The sequence below is a fragment of the Euprymna scolopes genome, chromosome 18, assembly GCF_053919585.1.
Source record: "Euprymna scolopes isolate OS-2025 chromosome 18, ASM5391958v1, whole genome shotgun sequence".
NCBI classification, from domain to species: domain Eukaryota; kingdom Metazoa; phylum Mollusca; class Cephalopoda; order Sepiida; family Sepiolidae; genus Euprymna; species Euprymna scolopes.
This window is the reverse complement of record NC_136499.1, coordinates 128,268,629-128,286,644: the sequence shown is the minus strand read 5'-3', so window position 1 is coordinate 128,286,644 and position 18,016 is coordinate 128,268,629. Positions and strand designations below refer to the sequence as shown.

Genomic DNA, 18,016 nt, shown 5'->3' with positions numbered 1-18,016 from the left:
TTCTAGAAGGCCTCGAGCAAGGCACGCTGCTCTGTATGTTTCAAACACCTGACCATTGTATGCTCGCAAATTTTGAAATGAAGTTGGACCAGCAACCTCATTGAGCAACAGGCGTAAGAAATAACACTCCCCTGCTTTTGGACTAATCGTGTAGATTCTCCCAATGCATGGTGCCTTCCATACATCATCATTTTCAGTACCTTCAACTTGTACCCCACGCATTCTTCTCATCCATTTCTTTGTCGATTTGTTCCAAGTGTAAAACTCAGGGACTTCTACGTATTTGAGACTCCTTGCAAAGTCATCCTCATGGCAGAGTTGAAAAAATGCTGTCAAAGTTGTGGCAGGCGGTGGACCTTGGGCTCGTTCCAGAGCAGTATCAGCTGAGAACATGACACGCTGCCCATTTTCAAGATGAACAGAAAGTTGTACAATTGGGGGGAAATGTTCATGGATGGGATGTTCCAATATCCTCCAGGCCGCCTCTGAACTGCCGACATACCTTGCATTCTGGAACTGCTGGATCTCATCCACAATGTGACTTTGTACTTGACCTTGTTGGTTAGCTGCTCCATCAGTTCTTTGTAGTTCAAACACTGCTTGATCACATCCTTTATTCACGTATTTGAGGACATATTTGATGCTTTGGATCGAGCTGCAAATTTCTACGTTAATGTGAGCGTTGAACTGCTGAAGGAGGACCTTGTTGTACGGAACAATCCACTGGTTTGTTATTTCTTGATTAACATACCGACCATTTCTCTTCATCCTTATTGTACCAGTCTGGCCTCCATCTTCTGGTTTTCTTCGCCTGTACTTGGGGTAAGAGTCTTGGCCTTGCTCGGTACACTGAAGAAATTCTTTTGGGTATTTTTTGGAACATTTGTTGTCAATCATACATGGACAATTTGGATTAAATGGTCCACAAGGTCCATGCACCATATGTGCCATCACTTTAGCATGAAGATCAGGATCTTCCTCTTTGTCAGGGATCTCTGCAGATATGCAGAGATCCATTTTTTCTGGTAGAAGTTTGTCCTCTGGGGCCTGCCAGGTGAGGATGTGTGCATGCGGCAGTCCTCTTTTTTGATATTCAATACTGTACAGGAAAGCCCTCAACCTGCCAAATCCTCCCTTTTTAATAAATTCAAGTAACTTTTTTAGCTTCTGCCTGAAAACCCTGGCAACAATATCTGGACGATCCTGAGGGTCTTGCCCTTGAAGACAATTTTCTGTAATTTCTGTCCACTTTGGATTTGTTGTGAACGTGATGAAGAGGTCGGCTCGGCCCATTCGCCGAACATATGCCATGGCATCACTTTGACGCTCAAACATGTATCGAGGGCCTCCTGTATAAGTTGCCGGAAGTACAACTCGTTGACCAAACTGTTCTGGATTCCCATCCTCCCTAAGAATTGAATCTCTCAAGTTGCTATAATTGTCAGCTCTCAGGGTCTGTTGCTCACGCCTCAGGAACTGTAAACGTTCTGTTTCAATCTTGCAGTACACATCCACCAGCCATTGTTGAAATAGCCTTCGGTACCAGAGAAAATAGTTTCCAGGCCGAGTCATTAAATGGTACGAATAAAATTGCTGTTGGGTAACTTTTCGCCCATTGGATGCCTTCATGTAGATGTTGTAAGATGGAGAACCATAGGGGTACATTAACGGGTACATTAAAGTATCGTAGAGGGGATGTAGTTCGGAGATCCATTTTAATGTATCATTTCTAAAACGCAAGACAATATCCCGGTTAGCTGTTGGTTCATTCTCCATTAATATTCCAATCTCATACGTTGTTGTTGGAGCATTGAATCGCCGTGGATGCTCTTCTTGCGGCCTTCGGTCTTCCCTTATGACAACTTTATGTTCTACCAAGTGTTCTTCTTCAATCCTCTCCTTTGTTGTTTTCAGCTGACAAATGAAGCTGTTGTTCTCATGTAAAAATTCAGTCAGACTTTGGAGAATGTCTCTATTGAGTCTACTGTCACGTCCCCGATTATGTAGTTCCTCTTCCAGACTATCCAAGAAGTAGACTTGAATAAACTTTGCTGTTTCATCTTCAGGTGGTAAAAGACTCCCAATCTGGTGGCAAACCTGGCCTCGAATTCTAAAAGAAGGATTCCACCCATGTACTGCCGCAATTTTGTGACCAAATGATGTCATTGCAAAACAATTGTTATAACTGCGTAGATTTTGCAGAAAATCTTTAGAGATGGGACCATTGCCGGAGAGCAAATCTTGAAGCAACTGAGGCAGTGGTGGAAAGCTATCAAGCACAACTTTGCCAGAAGAACAACAACAACCAGGGGTTTCTCCTTTAAATTTTACAGCTGAGCAATGTTGACATACTTTGTCCATTTTTCCTATATCAGCTGTAGTGAGAGAGTCATTTTTGTTGTAGAGCAACCCTTTTCTATTGCAGTGTTCTATTTCATGGTGTCTCAAAGCAGTCATTCGTTGTCTAGCTGCCTCGTTTTCTGTCAATTGCTGGGGCAAAGTCATACTCTCTCTCCATGCAGCCTCTCGTTGTTGCCCTTGGTATAGGCGAAAGCTTCGTTGGGTTTCCGATTCATTCTGATGTCGTTGAGCCACTCTCAACTGACCTTGTGTACGTCTACTTACCTCATATAATTCATTCGATCGTAATATTGCTTCTCTTTCCAGTGCATATCTTTGCCTTTCTTGAATTTCATCTTGTGATGAATTTAATCGCCTTACAGCATGTCTAGTTCTGTCAGCTTCACGTTGGGTTTCTCTTTCCAAATCTGACAGTCTTGCTCTCCTTTCTCTTTGACGTATCCTGTTAAGTTCTAGACGTCTTTCTCTATCTGAATTGTTTTCATTTGAGCGAATTGCAGCAACTCTTAGTCTATTAGCTTCCAATCTTTCCATTCTTTCTTCCTCACTTTCGTTTCTACTTCGTTTGGGTGGCATAATTTCGGTTTTAAACGGAATTGTTTAACGATATTAATGATTGTAAATTAATTAAGCGTAAAGGAAATGTATACTAACTGAAATGGACGAACTATAAATAATATTTCTGAATAGTACAATTATAAACAATTATATTGTACCTATTTACTATGCCTCCCCACGGGACAGAGTTAGACACCAGGGTCGTTTTTTAACGTGGAGAAAAGGTACAAAAATAAAAATTGTCTCAGTCGTGAAGGATTTCTCCTCCACCGAAAGAGAACAAGAAAATGAAATGCAGCATCTGAAGAACAGATACTACACTTTGATCTTGACCAAAAGGAATGAATAAAAGCGACCTACTTGTGACTCATTACTTCCGGGTGTAAACGTCACAGTCTAAAAGTAATAATTAAAAAAAAAAAGTAAATGTAAAATAAATGTAATACCAACTTAGGTTAACTAAGTAAACAGTACAATTAAAACAGTTCTATTAAAACAAATAATTACTAAGATCTAGGTAATTGTTAGTCTCATTGTTATGGTTTTAAAGAAAAAAATGTGTAAAAAAAGTTCTGCTTTTGTGAGTACGTGTATTTCTTTTAAATTACATAACCTTTTTATTTTATTATTTATATCTCTTTTAAATTTATATATTTTGTTAGTAAACTGGAAGAAATTCAGTTGAATAAAACCTTGTTCGTGTTCTTTACGTTAAACTCATATTGTTATAAAAGGTTCATCCGGTTTAAAGAAAGCACTAAGTTTAAATAAGACTGGAAATATATAAAAAGAAAAATGAAATAAATATAAGCTTTAAGTCTTAAGATAGTAATAATCAAAATGTAATAAATTATTTGTAGTTCAAATCTATGATAAGACAGGCTTTCGAAATAGGCTCGACCAGAAAGATTAAATTGGAACGAAATTATAATCTCCGTGCCATTTTCAAAACAACCCCACAAAAGTAACGGTATCCTGCAGTTGGTTAAATGACAACGTTGGTTGTAAGAAAAATGTAAAAGAAAATGCGCTTATCTGTTTATTTTGACCTGTTTTATTTAATTAAAAAAAAATTGGCTATAACTGGAAGAGAGCGTTATGTTTTGGGGGCTGTTTAAAAAATAGAATGGAAATAAAGTTAGTTCCGTTTTAATTGTCTTTAATTGCGGCAAGCGCTAAGAAAATCGAAAAATCACTGTTTACATTCGAAATGTTAACTTTTATAGGTTTACAGGTTTGCTGACAAGGCTGGGGGTGTTTATTTAGAAAGCCATACTTAACATGGGGAGGTTGGGATGTTTAATACAATTATTTTACTAAATTGATTTTTTTCATTTAAAAATAAAATTATTTCTTTTTTAATAAAGTTTTATTTTAAAATATTTGTTTTGTTTATTTATATAAAATTACGATAGTTGTATTGTATTCTTTCAATTATATTGGCAAGTAAAATATAAAAAATTAAAACGGTGAGAAATTGAAATTTCCATTACATTTTCAATAAAATCCCAAAACATAAAGCTTTCCTCGCCAATGAATTGTTTTGATAATATACGTAAAGTGAAATAAATCGAATATAAAATTAAATGAAAATATATTAAATAATTAAATGTTAAATAGATTTTGTAAATAGTACAGTTGAAATGATTAGAATAATTCCAATATGTAATAAGGTCGAGGTAATTAGTTAAAGAGATTTAATATAATGTGATATGCAAATGAGCATAAGTCATTCGATATGGGGGTGGTTTGTAGAATAGTATAAAAAGAAATTAGGCAAAGATTCTTATGTCTCCTATAACAGAAACATCCTAAAATGGGTTCTAATGTTTCTCTACCAGGACAGATCTACCCTCTTACCTCCTTTATATTTCGTTGATGATGGAGAGCTGTACACACAGACAGAAACACACGAACCCTATTACTTTATAAAAATATAGATTTTACATTAAAATCGAACGCATTTTTATGAGTTTTTCCAACAATTCAAACGAAATGCTTACAACACCTGGTATTCCCAAGCGGTCACCCATCTAAGTACTGACCAGGCTCTATGTTGCTTAACTTCGGGGATCAGACGAGAACCGGTGTTTTCAACGTGATATGGCCGTAAGCGAAGACGTGCGATAATTTTAACTATTACAATTTCAATATTTATTTACGAAATCTGATAATGTAATGATATTTTGTTTTTTTTACCTAATATTTTACATTAAAATAAAACGCATTTTTATGAGTTTTTCCAAAAATTCAAAGGAAATGCTTACAGCACCTGGTATTCCCAAGCGGTCACCCATCTAAGTACTGACACGGCTCTACGTTGCTTAACTACGGGGATCGGACGAGAACCGGTGTTTTCAACGTGATATGGCCGTAAGCGAAGACGTGCGATAATTTTAACTATTACAATTTCAATATTTATTTACCAAATCTGATAATGTAATGATATTTTGTTTTTTGTTTTTTTATCTAATATTTTACATTAAAATCGAACGCATTTTTATGAGTTTTCCAAAAATTCAGGGTAAATGCTTACAGCACCTGGTATTCCCAAGCGGTCACCCATCTAAGTACTGACACGGGTCTACGTTGCTTAACTTCGGGGATCGGAGGAGAACCGTGTTTTCAACGTGATATGGCCGTAAGCGAAGACGTGCGATAATTTTAACTATTACAATTTCAATATTTATTTACGAAATCTGATAATGTAATGATATTTTGTTTTTTTATCTAATATTTTACATTAAAATCGAAGGTATTTTTATGAGATTTTCCAAAGATTCAGGCGAAATGCTTACAGCACCTGGTATTCCCAAGCGGTCACCCATCTAAGTACTGACACGGCTCTACGTTGCTTAACTTCGGGGATCGGACGAGAACCGGTGTTTTCATCGTGATATGGCCGTAAGCAGAGATGTGCGATAATTTTAACTATTACAATTTCAATATTTATTTACGAAATTTGATAATGTAATGATATTTTGTTTTTTTTACCTAATATTTTACATTAAAATAAAACGCATTTTTATGAGTTTTTCCAAAAATTCAAAGGAAATGCTTACAGCACCTGGTATTCCCAAGCGGTCACCCATCTAAGTACTGACCAGGCTCTACGTTGCTTAACTTCGGGGATCGGACGAGAACCGGTGTTTTCAACGTGATATGGCCCTAAGCGAAGACGTGCGATAATTTTAACTATAACAATTTCAATATTTATTTACGAAATCTGATAATGTAATGATATTTTGTTTTTTGTTTTTTTATCTAATATTTTACATTTAAATCGAACGCATTTTTATGAGTTTTTCCAAACCTTCTGGGGAAATGCTTACAGCACCTGGTATTTCCAAGCGGTCAGCCATGTAAGTACTGACACGGCTCTACGTTGCTTAACTTCGGGGATCGGAGGAGAACCGGTGTTTTCAACGTTATATGGCCGTAAGCGAAGACGTGCGATAATTTTAACTATTACAATTTCAATATTTATTTACGAAATCTGATAATGTACTCATATTTTGTTTTTTTTACCTAATATTTTACATTAAAATAAAACGCATTTTTATGAGTTTTTCCAAAATTTCAAAGGAAATGCTTACATCACCTGGTATTCCCAAGCGGTCACCCATCTAAGTACTGACCAGGCTCTACGTTGCTTAACTTCGCGGATCAGACGCGAACCGGTGTTTTCAACGTGATATGGCCGTAAGCGAAGACGTCCCATAATTTTAACTATAACAATTTCAATATTTATTTACGACATCTGATAATGTAATGATATTTTGTTGTTTGTTTTTTTATCTAATATTTTACATTAAAATCGAACGCATTTTTATGAGTTTTTCCAAAAATTCAGGGGAAATGCTTACAGCACCTGGTATTCCCAAGCGGTCATCCATCTAAGTACTGACCAGGCTCTACGTTGCTTAACTTCGGGGATCGGACGAGAACCGGTGTTTTCAACGTGATATGGCCGTAAGCGAAGACGTGCGATAATTTTAACTATTACAATTTCAATATTTATTTACCAAATCTGATAATGTAATGATATTTTGTTTTTTGTTTTTTTATCTAATATTTTACATTAAAATCGAACGCATTTTTATGAGTTTTTCCAAACATTCAGGGGAAATGCTTACAGCACCTGGTATTCCCAAGCGGTCACCCATCTAAGTACTGACACGGCTCTACGTTGCTTAACTTCGGGGATCGGACGAGAACCGGTGTTGTCAACGTGATATGGCCGTAAGCGAAGACGTGCGATAATTTTAACTATTACAATTTCAATATTTATTTACGAAATTTGATAATGTAATGATATTTTGTTTTTTGTTTTTTTATCTAATATTTTACATTAAAATCGAACGCATTTTTATGAGTTTTTCCAAACATTCAGGGGAAATGCTTACAGCACCTGGTATTCCCAAGCGGTCACCCATCTAAGGACTGACACGGCTCTACGTTGCTTAACTTCGGGGATCGGACGAGAACCGGTGTTTTCAACGTGATATGGCCGTAAGCGAAGATGTGCGATAATTTTAACTATTACAATTTCAATATTTATTTACCAAATCTGATAATGTAATGATATTTTGTTTTTTTATCTAATATTTTACATTAAAATCGAACGCATTTTTATGAGTTTTTCCAAACATTCAGGGGAAATGCTTACAGCACCTGGTATTCCCAAGCGGTCAGCCATCTAAGTACTGACACGGCTCTACGTTGCTTAACTTCGGGGATCGGACGAGAACCGGTGTTTTCAACGTGATATGGCCGTAAGCGAAGACGTGCGATAATTTTAACTATTACAATTTCAATATTTATTTACGAAATTTGATAATGTAATGATATTTTTTTTTTTTTACCTAATATTTTACATTAAAATAAAACGCATTTTTATGAGTTTTTCCAAAAATTCAAAGGAAATGCTTACAGCACCTGGTATTCCCAAGCGGTCACCCATCTAAGTACTGACCAGGCTCTACGTTGCTTAACTTCGCGGATCAGACGAGAACCGGTGTTTTCAACGCGATATGGCCGTAAGCGAAGACGTCCCATAATTTTAACTATAACAATTTCAATATTTATTTACGAAATCTGATAATGTAATGATATTTTGTTTTTTGCTTTTTTATCTAATATTTTACATTAAAATCGAACGCATTTTTATGAGTTTTTCCAAAAATTCAGGGGAAATGCTTACAGCACCTGGTATTCCCAAGCGGTCACCCATCTAAGTACTGACACGGCTCTACGTTGCTTAACTTCGAGGATCGGACGAGAACCGGTGTTTTCAACGTGATATGGCCGTAAGCAGAGACGTGCGATAATTTTTACTATTACAATTTCAATATTTATTTACGAAATCTGATAATGTAATGATATTTTGTTTTTTGTTTTTTTATCTAATATTTTACATTAAAATCGAACGCATTTTTATGAGTTTTTCCAAACATTCAGGGGAAATGCTTACAGCACCTGGTATTCCCAAGCGGTCACCCATCTAAGTACTGACACGGCTCTACGTTGCTTAACTTTGGGGATCGGACGAGAACCGGTGTTTTCAACGTGATATGGCCGTAAGCGAAGACGTGCGATAATTTTAACTATTACAATTTCAATATTTATTTACCAAATCTGATAATGTAATGATATTTTGTTTTTTGTTTTTTTATCTAATATTTTACATTAAAATCGAACGCATTTTTATGAGTTTTTCCAAAGATTCAGGGGAAATGCTTACAGCACCTGGTATTCCGAAGCGGTCACCCATCTAAGTACTGACACGGCTCTATGTTGCTTAACTTCGGGGATCGGACGAGAACCGGTGTTTTCATCATGATATGGCCGTAAGCAGAGATGTGCGATAATTTTAACTATTACAATTTCAATATTTATTTACGAAATTTGATAATGTAATGATATTTTGTTTTTTTTACCTCATATTTTACATTAAAATAAAACGCATTTTTATGAGTTTTTCCAAAAATTCAAAGTAAATGCTTACAGCACCTGGTATTCCCAAGCGGTCACCCATCTAAGTACTGACACGGCTCTACGTTGCTTAACTTCGGGGATCGGACGAGAACCGGTGTTTTCACCGTGATATGGCCGTAAGCAGAGACGTGCGATAATTTTAACTATTACAATTTCAATATTTATTTACGAAATTTGATACTGTAATGATATTTTGTTTTTTTTACCTAATATTTTACATTTAAATAAAACGCATTTTTATGAGTTTTTCCAAAAATTCAAAGGAAATGCTTACAGCACCTGGTATTCCCAAGCGGTCACACATCTAAGTACTGACCAGGCTCTAGGTTGCTTAACTTCGCGGATCAGACGAGAACCGGTGTTTTCAACGCGATATGGCCGTAAGCGAAGACGTCCCATAATTTTAACTATTACAATTTCAATATTTATTTACGAAATCTGATAATGTAATGATATTTTGTTTTTTGCTTTTTTATCTAATATTTTACATTAAAATCGAACGCATTTTTATGAGTTTTTCAAAAAATTCAGGGGAAATGCTTACAGCACCTGGTATTCCCAAGCGGTCACCCATCTAAGTACTGACCAGGCTCTACGTTGCTTAACTTCGGGGATCGGACGAGAACCGGTGTTTTCAACGTGATATGGCCGTAAGCGAAGACGTGCGATAATTTTAACTATTACAATTTTAATATTTATTTACGAAATCTGATAATGTAATGATATTTTGTTTTTTGTTTTTTTATCTAATATTTTACATTAAAATCGAACGCATTTTTATGAGTTTTTCCAAAAATTCAGGGGAAATGCTTACAGCACCTGGTATTCCCAAGCGGTCACCCATCTAAGGACTGACACGGCTCTACGTTGCTTAACTTCGAGGATCGGACGAGAACCGGTGTTTTCAACGTGATATGGCCGTAAGCAGAGACGTGCGATAATTTTAATTTTATTTTGTTTTTTTTACCTAATATTACAGTTTCAATATTTATTTACGAAATCTGATAATGTAATGATATTTTGTTTTTTGTTTTTTTATCTAATATTTTACATTAAAATCGAACGCATTTTTATGAGTTTTTCCAAACATTAAGGGGAAATGCTTACAGCACCTGGTATTCCCAAGCGGTCACCCATCTAAGTACTGACACGGCTCTACGTTGCTTAACTTCGGGGATCGGACGAGAACCGGTGTTTTCAACGTGATATGGCCGTAAGCGAAGACGTGCGATAATTTTAACTATTACAATTTCAATATTTATTTACGAAATCTGATAATGTAATGATATTTTGTTTTTTGTTGTTTTATCTAATATTTTACATTAAAATCGAACGCATTTTTATGAGTTTTTCCAAAGATTCAGGGGAAATGCTTACAGCACCTGGTATTCCCAAGCGGTCACCCATCTAAGTACTGACACGGCTCTACGTTGCTTAACTTCGGGGATCGGACGAGAACCGGTGTTTTCATCGTGATATGGCCGTAAGCAGAGATGTGCGATAATTTTAACTATTACAATTTCAATATTTATTTACGAAATTTGATAATGTAATGATATTTTGTTTTTTTTACCTCATATTTTACATTAAAATAAAACGCATTATTATGAGTTTTTCCAAAAATTCAAACGAAATGCTTACAGCACCTGGTATTCCCAAGCGGTCACCCATCTAAGTACTGACACGGCTCTACGTTGCTTAACTTCGGGGATCGGACGAGAACCGGTGTTTTCACCGTGATATGGCCGTAAGCAGAGACGTGCGATAATTTTAACTATTACAATTTCAATATTTATTTACGAAATTTGATAATGTAATGATATTTTTGTTTTTTTACCTAATATTTTACATTAAAATAAAACGCATTTTTATGAGTTTTTCCAAAAATTCAAAGGAAATGCTTACAGCACCTGGTATTCCCAAGCGGTCACCCATCTAAGTACTGACCAGGCTCTACGTTGCTTAACTTCGCGGATCAGACGAGAACCGGTGTTTTCAACGCGATATGGCCGTAAGCGAAGACGTCCCATAATTTTAACTATAACAATTTCAATATTTATTTACGAAATCTGATAATGTAATGATATTTTGTTTTTTGCTTTTTTATCTAATATTTTACATTAAAATCGAACGCATTTTTATGAGTTTTTCCAAAAATTCAGGGGAAATGCTTACAGCACCTGGTATTCCCAAGCGGTCACCCATCTAAGTACTGACACGGCTCTACGTTGCTTAACTTCGAGGATCGGACGAGAACCGGTGTTTTCAACGTGATATGGCCGTAAGCAGAGACGTGCGATAATTTTTACTATTACAATTTCAATATTTATTTACGAAATCTGATAATGTAATGATATTTTGTTTTTTGTTTTTTTATCTAATATTTTACATTAAAATCGAACGCATTTTTATGAGTTTTTCCAAACATTCAGGGGAAATGCTTACAGCACCTGGTATTCCCAAGCGGTCACCCATCTAAGTACTGACACGGCTCTACGTTGCTTAACTTTGGGGATCGGACGAGAACCGGTGTTTTCAACGTGATATGGCCGTAAGCGAAGACGTGCGATAATTTTAACTATTACAATTTCAATATTTATTTACCAAATCTGATAATGTAATGATATTTTGTTTTTTGTTTTTTTATCTAATATTTTACATTAAAATCGAACGCATTTTTATGAGTTTTTCCAAAGATTCAGGGGAAATGCTTACAGCACCTGGTATTCCCAAGCGGTCACCCATCTAAGTACTGACACGGCTCTACGTTGCTTAACTTCGGGGATCGGACGAGAACCGGTGTTTTCAACGTGATATGGCCGTAAGCAGAGACGTGCGATAATTTTAACTATTACAATTTCAATATTTATTTACGAAATCTGATAATGTAATGATATTTTGTTTTTTTTACCTAATATTTTACATTAAAATAAAACGCATTTTTATGAGTTTTTCCAAAAATTCAAAGGAAATGCTTACATCACCTGGTATTCCCAAGCGGTCACCCATCTAAGTACTGACACGGCTCTACGTTGCTTAACTTCGCGGATCAGACGCGAACCGGTGTTTTCAACGTGATATGGCCGTAAGCGAAGACGTGCCATAATTTTAACTATTACAATTTCAATATTTATTTACGAAATCTGATAATGTAATGATATTTTGTTTTTTTGTTTTTTTATCTAATATTTTACATTAAAATCGAACGCATTTTTATGAGTTTTTCTAAAGATTCAGGGGAAATGCTTACAGCACCTGGTATTCCCAAGCGGTCACCCATCTAAGTACTGACACGGCTCTACGTTGCTTAACTTCGGGGATCGGACGAGAACCGGTGTTTTCATCGTGATATGGCCGTAAGCAGAGATGTGCGATAATTTTAACTATTACAATTTCAATATTTATTTACGAAATTTGATAATGTAATGAAATTTGTTTTTTTTTACCTAATATTTTACATTAAAATAAAACGCATTTTTATGAGTTTTTCCAAAAATTCAAAGGAAATGCTTACAGCACCTGGTATTCCCAAGCGGTAACCCATCTAAGTACTGACCAGGCTCTACGTTGCTTAACTTCGGGGATCGGACGAGAACCGGTGTTTTCAACGTGATATGGCCGTAAGCGAAGACGTGCGATAATTTTAACTATTACAATTTCAATATTTATTTACGAAATCTGATAATGTAATGATATTTTGTTTTTTTATCTAATATTTTACATTAAAATCGAAGGTATTTTTATGAGTTTTTCCAAAGATTCAGGGGAAATGCTTACAGCACCTGGTATTCCCAAGCGGTCACCCATCTAAGTACTGACACGGCTCTACGTTGCTTAACTTCGGGGATCGGACGAGAACCGGTGTTTTCATCGTGATATGGCCGTAAGCGAAGACGTGCGATAATTTTAACTATAACAATTTCAATATTTATTTACGAAATCTGATAATGTAATGATATTTTGTTTTTTGTTTTTTTATCTAATATTTTACATTAAAATCGAACGCATTTTTATGAGTTTTTCCAAACATTATTGGGAAATGCTTACAGCACCTGGTATTTCCAAGCGGTCAGCCATCTAAGTACTGACACGGCTCTACGTTGCTTAACTTCGGGGATCGGACGAGAACCGGTGTTTTCAACGTGATATGGCCGAAAGCGAAGACGTGCGATGATTTTAACTATAACAATTTCAATATTTATTTACGAAATCTGATAATGTACTCATATTTTGTTTTTTTTACCTAATATTTTACATTAAAACAAAACGCATTTTTATGAGTTTTCACAAAAATCCAAGGAAATGCTTACATCACCTGGTATTCCCAAGCGGTCACCCATCTAAGTACTGACACGGCTCTACGTTGCTTAACTTCGCGGATCAGACGCGAACCGGTGTTTTCAACGTGATATGGCCGTAAGCGAAGACGTCCCATAATTTTAACTATAACAATTTCAATATTTATTTACGAAATCTGATAATGTAATGATATTTTGTTTTTTGTTTTTTTATCTAATATTTTACATTAAAATCGAACGCATTTTTATGAGTTTTTCCAAAAATTCAGGGGAAATGCTTACAGCACCTGGTATTCCCAAGCGGTCACCCATCTAAGTACTGACCAGGCTCTACGTTGCTTAACTTCGGGGATCGGACGAGAACCGGTGTTTTCAACGTGATATGGCCGTAAGCGAAGACGTGCGATAATTTTAACTATTACAATTTCAATATTTATTTACGAAATCTGATAATATAATGATATTTTGTTTTTTGTTTTTTTATCTAATATTTTACATTAAAATCGAACGCATTTTTATGAGTTTTTCCAAACATTCAGGGGAAATGCTTACAGCACCTGCTATTCCCAAGTGGTCACCCATCTAAGTACTGACACGGCTCTACGTTGCTTAACTTCGGGGATCGGACGAGAACCGGTGTTTTCAACGTGATATGGCCGTAAGCGAAGACGTGCGATAATTTTAACTATTACAATTTCAATATTTATTTACCAAATCTGATAATGTAATGATATTTTGTTTTTTGTTTTTTTATCTAATATTTTACATTAAAATCGAACGCATTTTTATGAGTTTTTCCAAAGATTCAGGGGAAATGCTTACAGCACCTGGTATTCCCAAGCGGTCACCCATCTAAGTACTGACACGGCTCTACGTTGCTTAACTTCGGGGATCGTACGAGAACCGGTGTTTTCATCGTGATATGGCCGTAAGCAGAGATGTGCGATAATTTTAACTATTACAATTTCAATATTTATTTACGAAATTTGATAATGTAATGATATTTTGTTTTTTTTACCTAATATTTTACATTAAAATCGAACGCATTTTTATGAGTTTTTCCAAAAATTCAAAGGAAATGCTTACAGCACCTGGTATTCCCAAGCGGTCACCCATCTAAGTACTGACCAGACTCTACGTTGCTTAACTTCGGGGATCGGACGAGAACCGGTGTTTTCAACGTGATATGGCCGTAAGCGAAGACGTCCCATAATTTTAACTATTACAATTTTAATATTTATTTACGAAATCTGATAATGTAATGATATTTTGTTTTTTGTTGTTTTATCTAATATTTTACATTAAAATCGAACGCATTTTTATGAGTTTTTCCAAAAATTCAGGGGAAATGCTTACAGCACCTGGTATTCCCAAGCGGTCACCCATCTAAGTACTGACACGGCTCTACGTTGCTTAACTTCGAGGATCGGACGAGAACCGGTGTTTTCAACGTGATATGGCCGTAAGCAGAGACGTGCGATAATTTTAACTATTACAATTTCAATATTTATTTACGAAATTTGGTAATGTAATGATATTTTGTTTTTTTTACCTCATATTTTACATTAAAATAAAGCGCGTTTTTATGAGCTTTTCCAAAAATTCAAAGGAAATGCTTCCAGCACCTGGTATTCACAAGCGGTCACCCATCTAAGTACTGACCAGGCTCTACGTTGCTTAACTTCGGGGATCGGACGAGAACCGGTGTTTTCACCGTGATATGGCCGTAAGCAGAGACGTGCGATAATTTTAACTATTACAATTTCAATATTTATTTACGAAATTTGATAATGTAATGATTTTTTGTTTTTTTTACCTAATATTTTACATTAAAATAAAACGCATTTTTATGAGTTTTTCCAAATATTCAGGGGAAATGCTTACAGCACCTGCTATTCCCAAGTGGTCACCCATCTAAGTACTGACACGGCTCTACGTTGCTTAACTTCGGGGATCGGACGAGAACCGGTGTTTTCAACGTGATATGGCCGTAAGCGAAGACGTGCGATAATTTTAACTATTACAATTTCAATATTTATTTACGAAATCTGATAATTTAATGATACTTCATTTGTTTTTTTTACCTAATATTTTACATTAAAATCGAACGCATTTTTATGAGTTTTTCCAAAAATTCAGGGGAAATGCTTACAGCACCTGGTATTCCCAAGCGGTCACCCATCTAAGTACTGACCAGGCTCTACGTTGCTTAACTTCGGGGATCGGACGAGAACCGGTGTTTTCAACGTGATATGGCCGTAAGCGAAGACGTGCCATAATTTTAACTATTACAATTTCAATATTTATTTACGAAATCTGATAATTTAATGATACTTTATTTGTTTTTTTTACCTAATATTTTACATTAAAATCGAACGCATTTTTATGAGTTTTTCCAAAAATTCCGGGGAAATGCTTACAGCACCTGGTATTTCCAAGCGGTCAGCAATCTAAGTACTGACAAGGCTCTATGTTGCTTGACTTCACGGAAAAACGGACGAGAACCGGTGTTTTCAACGTGATATGGCCGTAAGCGAAGACGTGCGATAATTTTAACTATTACAATTTCAATATTTATTTACGAAATCTGATAATGTAATGATATTTTGTTTTTTTTACCTAATATTTTACATTAAAATAAAACGCATTTTTATGAGTTTTTCCAAAAATTCAAAGGAAATGCTTACAGCACCTGGTATTCCCAAGCGGTCACCCATCTAAGTACTGACACGGCTCTACGTTGCTTAACTTCGGGGATCGGACGAGAACCGGTGTTTTCAACGTGATATGGCCGTAAGCGAAGACGTGCGATAATTTTAACTATTACAATTTCAATATTTATTTCCGAAATCTGATAATGTAATGATATTTTGTTTTTTGTTTTTTTATCTAATATTTTACATTAAAATCGAACGCATTTTTATGAGTTTTCCAAAAATTCAGGGTAAATGCTTACAGCACCTGGTATTCCCAAGCGGTCACCCATCTAAGTACTGACACGGCTCTTCGTTGCTTAATTTCGGGGATCGGACGAGAACCGGTGTTTTCATCGTGATATGGCCGTAAGCAGAGATGTGCGATAATTTTAACTATTACAATTTCAATATTTATTTACGAAATTTGATAATGTAATGATATTTTGTTTTTTTTACCTAATATTTTACATTAAAATAAAACGCATTTTTATGAGTTTTCCAAAAATTCAGGGTAAATGCTTACAGCACCTGGTATTCCCAAGCGGTCACCCATCTAAGTACTGACACGGCTCTACGTTGCTTAACTTCGGGATCGGACGAGAACCGGTGTTTTCATCGTGATATGGCCGTAAGCAGAGATGTGCAATAATTTTAACTATTACAATTTCAATATTTATTTACGAAATTTGATAATGTAATGATATTTTGTTTTTTTTTACCTAATATTTTACATTAAAATCGAACGCATTTTTATGAGTTTTTCCAAAAATTCAAAGGAAATCCTTACAGCACCTGGTATTCCCAAGCGGTCACCCATCTAAGTACTGACCAGGCTCTACGTTTCTTAACTTCGGGGATCGGACGAGAACCGGTGTTTTCAACGTGATATGGCCGTAAGCGAAGACGTGCGATAATTTTAACTATTACAATTTTAATATTTATTTACGAAATCTGATAATGTAATGATATTTTGTTTTTTGTTGTTTTATCTAATATTTTACATTAAAATCGAACGCATTTTTATGAGTTTTTCCAAAAATTCAGGGTAAATGCTTACAGCACCTGGTATTCCCAAGCGGTCACCCATCTAAGTACTGACACGGCTCTACGTTGCTTAACTTCGAGGATCGGACGAGAACCGGTGTTTTCAACGTGATATGGCCGTAAGCAGAGACGTGCGATAATTTTAACTATTACAATTTCAATATTTATTTACGAAATTTGATAATGTAATGATATTTTGTTTTTTTTACCTCATATTTTACATTAAAATAAAGCGCATTTTTATGAGCTTTTCCAAAAATTCAAAGGAAATGCTTCCAGCACCTGGTATTCACAAGCGGTCACCCATCTAAGTACTGACACGGCTCTACGTTGCTTAACTTCGGGGATCGGACGAGAACCGGTGTTTTCAACGTGATATGGCCGTAAGCGAAGACGTCCCATAATTTTAACTATAACAATTTCAATATTTATTTACGAAATCTGATAATGTAATGATATTTTGTTTTTTGCTTTTTTATCTAATATTTTACATTTAAATCGAACGCATTTTTATGAGTGTTTCCAAAAATTCAGGGTAAATGCTTACATCACCTGGTATTCCCAAGCGGTCACCCATCTAAGTACTGACCAGGCTCTACGTTTCTTAACTTCGGGGATCGGACGAGAACCGGTGTTTTCAACGCGATATGGCCGTAAGCGAAGACGTGCGATAATTTTAACTATTACAATTTCAATATTTATTTACGAAATCTGATAATGTAATGATACTTTATTTGTTTTTTTTTACCTAATATTTTACATTAAAATCGAACGCATTTTTATGAGTTTTTCCAAAAATTCAGGGGAAATGCTTACAGCACCTGGTATTTCCAAGCGGTCAGCCATCTAAGTACTGACCAGGCTCTATGTTGCTTGACTTCGGGGATCAGACGAGAACCGGTGTTTTCAACGTGATATGGCCGTAAGCGAAGACGTGCGATAATTTTAACTATTACAATTTCAATATTTATTTACGAAATCTGATAATGTAATGATATTTTGTTTTTTTTACCTAATATTTTACATTAAAATAAAACGCATTTTTATGAGTTTTTCAAAAAA

The 18,016-nt window shown here is 35.6% G+C and overlaps 39 non-coding genes and 9 pseudogenes across 39 annotated transcripts; all 48 read right to left on the bottom strand.

The window, feature by feature from the left end:
* Positions 1–4,915: 4,915 nt before the first annotated feature.
* LOC145300775 (5S ribosomal RNA) lies at positions 4,916–5,034 on the bottom strand. Its single transcript, XR_013872986.1, has one exon. It is a non-coding gene; the product is annotated as a 5S ribosomal RNA (ribosomal RNA).
* Positions 5,035–5,179: 145 nt separating this feature from the next.
* Positions 5,180–5,298, bottom strand: LOC145300808 (5S ribosomal RNA). Its single transcript, XR_013873019.1, has one exon. It is a non-coding gene; the product is annotated as a 5S ribosomal RNA (ribosomal RNA).
* Positions 5,299–5,448: 150 nt separating this feature from the next.
* LOC145301443 (5S ribosomal RNA) lies at positions 5,449–5,566 on the bottom strand (annotated as a pseudogene).
* Positions 5,567–5,710: 144 nt separating this feature from the next.
* Positions 5,711–5,829, bottom strand: LOC145301000 (5S ribosomal RNA). Its single transcript, XR_013873203.1, has one exon. It is a non-coding gene; the product is annotated as a 5S ribosomal RNA (ribosomal RNA).
* Positions 5,830–5,974: 145 nt separating this feature from the next.
* LOC145300046 (5S ribosomal RNA) lies at positions 5,975–6,093 on the bottom strand. Its single transcript, XR_013872284.1, has one exon. It is a non-coding gene; the product is annotated as a 5S ribosomal RNA (ribosomal RNA).
* A 151-nt stretch (positions 6,094–6,244) lies between these two features.
* Positions 6,245–6,363, bottom strand: LOC145301466 (5S ribosomal RNA; annotated as a pseudogene).
* Positions 6,364–6,508: 145 nt separating this feature from the next.
* Positions 6,509–6,627, bottom strand: LOC145301321 (5S ribosomal RNA; annotated as a pseudogene).
* A 151-nt stretch (positions 6,628–6,778) lies between these two features.
* On the bottom strand, positions 6,779–6,897 carry LOC145299890 (5S ribosomal RNA). Its single transcript, XR_013872132.1, has one exon. It is a non-coding gene; the product is annotated as a 5S ribosomal RNA (ribosomal RNA).
* Positions 6,898–7,048: 151 nt separating this feature from the next.
* Positions 7,049–7,167, bottom strand: LOC145300817 (5S ribosomal RNA). Its single transcript, XR_013873028.1, has one exon. It is a non-coding gene; the product is annotated as a 5S ribosomal RNA (ribosomal RNA).
* Positions 7,168–7,318: 151 nt separating this feature from the next.
* LOC145301112 (5S ribosomal RNA) lies at positions 7,319–7,437 on the bottom strand. Its single transcript, XR_013873313.1, has one exon. It is a non-coding gene; the product is annotated as a 5S ribosomal RNA (ribosomal RNA).
* A 144-nt stretch (positions 7,438–7,581) lies between these two features.
* Positions 7,582–7,700, bottom strand: LOC145301060 (5S ribosomal RNA). The gene has a single exon (XR_013873261.1). It is a non-coding gene; the product is annotated as a 5S ribosomal RNA (ribosomal RNA).
* Positions 7,701–7,845: 145 nt separating this feature from the next.
* LOC145300948 (5S ribosomal RNA) lies at positions 7,846–7,964 on the bottom strand. The gene has a single exon (XR_013873155.1). It is a non-coding gene; the product is annotated as a 5S ribosomal RNA (ribosomal RNA).
* Positions 7,965–8,115: 151 nt separating this feature from the next.
* Positions 8,116–8,234, bottom strand: LOC145301018 (5S ribosomal RNA). Its single transcript, XR_013873221.1, has one exon. It is a non-coding gene; the product is annotated as a 5S ribosomal RNA (ribosomal RNA).
* Positions 8,235–8,385: 151 nt separating this feature from the next.
* On the bottom strand, positions 8,386–8,504 carry LOC145300963 (5S ribosomal RNA). The gene has a single exon (XR_013873169.1). It is a non-coding gene; the product is annotated as a 5S ribosomal RNA (ribosomal RNA).
* Positions 8,505–8,655: 151 nt separating this feature from the next.
* Positions 8,656–8,774, bottom strand: LOC145301242 (5S ribosomal RNA). The gene has a single exon (XR_013873442.1). It is a non-coding gene; the product is annotated as a 5S ribosomal RNA (ribosomal RNA).
* A 145-nt stretch (positions 8,775–8,919) lies between these two features.
* Positions 8,920–9,038, bottom strand: LOC145301031 (5S ribosomal RNA). The gene has a single exon (XR_013873233.1). It is a non-coding gene; the product is annotated as a 5S ribosomal RNA (ribosomal RNA).
* A 145-nt stretch (positions 9,039–9,183) lies between these two features.
* LOC145301429 (5S ribosomal RNA) lies at positions 9,184–9,302 on the bottom strand (annotated as a pseudogene).
* A 151-nt stretch (positions 9,303–9,453) lies between these two features.
* Positions 9,454–9,572, bottom strand: LOC145299368 (5S ribosomal RNA). The gene has a single exon (XR_013871626.1). It is a non-coding gene; the product is annotated as a 5S ribosomal RNA (ribosomal RNA).
* A 151-nt stretch (positions 9,573–9,723) lies between these two features.
* LOC145301268 (5S ribosomal RNA) lies at positions 9,724–9,842 on the bottom strand. The gene has a single exon (XR_013873467.1). It is a non-coding gene; the product is annotated as a 5S ribosomal RNA (ribosomal RNA).
* Positions 9,843–10,016: 174 nt separating this feature from the next.
* On the bottom strand, positions 10,017–10,135 carry LOC145300506 (5S ribosomal RNA). The gene has a single exon (XR_013872724.1). It is a non-coding gene; the product is annotated as a 5S ribosomal RNA (ribosomal RNA).
* A 151-nt stretch (positions 10,136–10,286) lies between these two features.
* LOC145300999 (5S ribosomal RNA) lies at positions 10,287–10,405 on the bottom strand. The gene has a single exon (XR_013873202.1). It is a non-coding gene; the product is annotated as a 5S ribosomal RNA (ribosomal RNA).
* A 145-nt stretch (positions 10,406–10,550) lies between these two features.
* On the bottom strand, positions 10,551–10,669 carry LOC145301030 (5S ribosomal RNA). The gene has a single exon (XR_013873232.1). It is a non-coding gene; the product is annotated as a 5S ribosomal RNA (ribosomal RNA).
* A 145-nt stretch (positions 10,670–10,814) lies between these two features.
* On the bottom strand, positions 10,815–10,933 carry LOC145300947 (5S ribosomal RNA). The gene has a single exon (XR_013873154.1). It is a non-coding gene; the product is annotated as a 5S ribosomal RNA (ribosomal RNA).
* A 151-nt stretch (positions 10,934–11,084) lies between these two features.
* Positions 11,085–11,203, bottom strand: LOC145301017 (5S ribosomal RNA). Its single transcript, XR_013873220.1, has one exon. It is a non-coding gene; the product is annotated as a 5S ribosomal RNA (ribosomal RNA).
* A 151-nt stretch (positions 11,204–11,354) lies between these two features.
* On the bottom strand, positions 11,355–11,473 carry LOC145300962 (5S ribosomal RNA). The gene has a single exon (XR_013873168.1). It is a non-coding gene; the product is annotated as a 5S ribosomal RNA (ribosomal RNA).
* A 151-nt stretch (positions 11,474–11,624) lies between these two features.
* On the bottom strand, positions 11,625–11,743 carry LOC145300505 (5S ribosomal RNA). Its single transcript, XR_013872723.1, has one exon. It is a non-coding gene; the product is annotated as a 5S ribosomal RNA (ribosomal RNA).
* Positions 11,744–11,888: 145 nt separating this feature from the next.
* LOC145301446 (5S ribosomal RNA) lies at positions 11,889–12,007 on the bottom strand (annotated as a pseudogene).
* Positions 12,008–12,159: 152 nt separating this feature from the next.
* Positions 12,160–12,278, bottom strand: LOC145300998 (5S ribosomal RNA). Its single transcript, XR_013873201.1, has one exon. It is a non-coding gene; the product is annotated as a 5S ribosomal RNA (ribosomal RNA).
* Positions 12,279–12,423: 145 nt separating this feature from the next.
* Positions 12,424–12,542, bottom strand: LOC145299590 (5S ribosomal RNA). Its single transcript, XR_013871842.1, has one exon. It is a non-coding gene; the product is annotated as a 5S ribosomal RNA (ribosomal RNA).
* Positions 12,543–12,686: 144 nt separating this feature from the next.
* On the bottom strand, positions 12,687–12,805 carry LOC145300997 (5S ribosomal RNA). The gene has a single exon (XR_013873200.1). It is a non-coding gene; the product is annotated as a 5S ribosomal RNA (ribosomal RNA).
* Positions 12,806–12,956: 151 nt separating this feature from the next.
* Positions 12,957–13,075, bottom strand: LOC145301400 (5S ribosomal RNA; annotated as a pseudogene).
* Positions 13,076–13,219: 144 nt separating this feature from the next.
* LOC145301445 (5S ribosomal RNA) lies at positions 13,220–13,338 on the bottom strand (annotated as a pseudogene).
* A 151-nt stretch (positions 13,339–13,489) lies between these two features.
* On the bottom strand, positions 13,490–13,608 carry LOC145299366 (5S ribosomal RNA). The gene has a single exon (XR_013871625.1). It is a non-coding gene; the product is annotated as a 5S ribosomal RNA (ribosomal RNA).
* Positions 13,609–13,759: 151 nt separating this feature from the next.
* On the bottom strand, positions 13,760–13,878 carry LOC145300920 (5S ribosomal RNA). The gene has a single exon (XR_013873127.1). It is a non-coding gene; the product is annotated as a 5S ribosomal RNA (ribosomal RNA).
* A 151-nt stretch (positions 13,879–14,029) lies between these two features.
* Positions 14,030–14,148, bottom strand: LOC145301170 (5S ribosomal RNA). The gene has a single exon (XR_013873371.1). It is a non-coding gene; the product is annotated as a 5S ribosomal RNA (ribosomal RNA).
* A 145-nt stretch (positions 14,149–14,293) lies between these two features.
* On the bottom strand, positions 14,294–14,412 carry LOC145299996 (5S ribosomal RNA). Its single transcript, XR_013872236.1, has one exon. It is a non-coding gene; the product is annotated as a 5S ribosomal RNA (ribosomal RNA).
* A 151-nt stretch (positions 14,413–14,563) lies between these two features.
* Positions 14,564–14,682, bottom strand: LOC145301016 (5S ribosomal RNA). The gene has a single exon (XR_013873219.1). It is a non-coding gene; the product is annotated as a 5S ribosomal RNA (ribosomal RNA).
* Positions 14,683–14,827: 145 nt separating this feature from the next.
* On the bottom strand, positions 14,828–14,946 carry LOC145301165 (5S ribosomal RNA). The gene has a single exon (XR_013873366.1). It is a non-coding gene; the product is annotated as a 5S ribosomal RNA (ribosomal RNA).
* A 145-nt stretch (positions 14,947–15,091) lies between these two features.
* On the bottom strand, positions 15,092–15,210 carry LOC145300919 (5S ribosomal RNA). Its single transcript, XR_013873126.1, has one exon. It is a non-coding gene; the product is annotated as a 5S ribosomal RNA (ribosomal RNA).
* A 149-nt stretch (positions 15,211–15,359) lies between these two features.
* Positions 15,360–15,478, bottom strand: LOC145299365 (5S ribosomal RNA). The gene has a single exon (XR_013871624.1). It is a non-coding gene; the product is annotated as a 5S ribosomal RNA (ribosomal RNA).
* A 416-nt stretch (positions 15,479–15,894) lies between these two features.
* LOC145300504 (5S ribosomal RNA) lies at positions 15,895–16,013 on the bottom strand. The gene has a single exon (XR_013872722.1). It is a non-coding gene; the product is annotated as a 5S ribosomal RNA (ribosomal RNA).
* A 150-nt stretch (positions 16,014–16,163) lies between these two features.
* On the bottom strand, positions 16,164–16,282 carry LOC145301336 (5S ribosomal RNA; annotated as a pseudogene).
* A 144-nt stretch (positions 16,283–16,426) lies between these two features.
* Positions 16,427–16,544, bottom strand: LOC145301295 (5S ribosomal RNA). Its single transcript, XR_013873492.1, has one exon. It is a non-coding gene; the product is annotated as a 5S ribosomal RNA (ribosomal RNA).
* Positions 16,545–16,690: 146 nt separating this feature from the next.
* Positions 16,691–16,809, bottom strand: LOC145300938 (5S ribosomal RNA). Its single transcript, XR_013873145.1, has one exon. It is a non-coding gene; the product is annotated as a 5S ribosomal RNA (ribosomal RNA).
* Positions 16,810–16,960: 151 nt separating this feature from the next.
* Positions 16,961–17,079, bottom strand: LOC145301015 (5S ribosomal RNA). Its single transcript, XR_013873218.1, has one exon. It is a non-coding gene; the product is annotated as a 5S ribosomal RNA (ribosomal RNA).
* Positions 17,080–17,224: 145 nt separating this feature from the next.
* LOC145301249 (5S ribosomal RNA) lies at positions 17,225–17,343 on the bottom strand. Its single transcript, XR_013873449.1, has one exon. It is a non-coding gene; the product is annotated as a 5S ribosomal RNA (ribosomal RNA).
* Positions 17,344–17,494: 151 nt separating this feature from the next.
* Positions 17,495–17,613, bottom strand: LOC145301043 (5S ribosomal RNA). Its single transcript, XR_013873245.1, has one exon. It is a non-coding gene; the product is annotated as a 5S ribosomal RNA (ribosomal RNA).
* A 150-nt stretch (positions 17,614–17,763) lies between these two features.
* LOC145301339 (5S ribosomal RNA) lies at positions 17,764–17,882 on the bottom strand (annotated as a pseudogene).
* Positions 17,883–18,016: the final 134 nt, after the last annotated feature.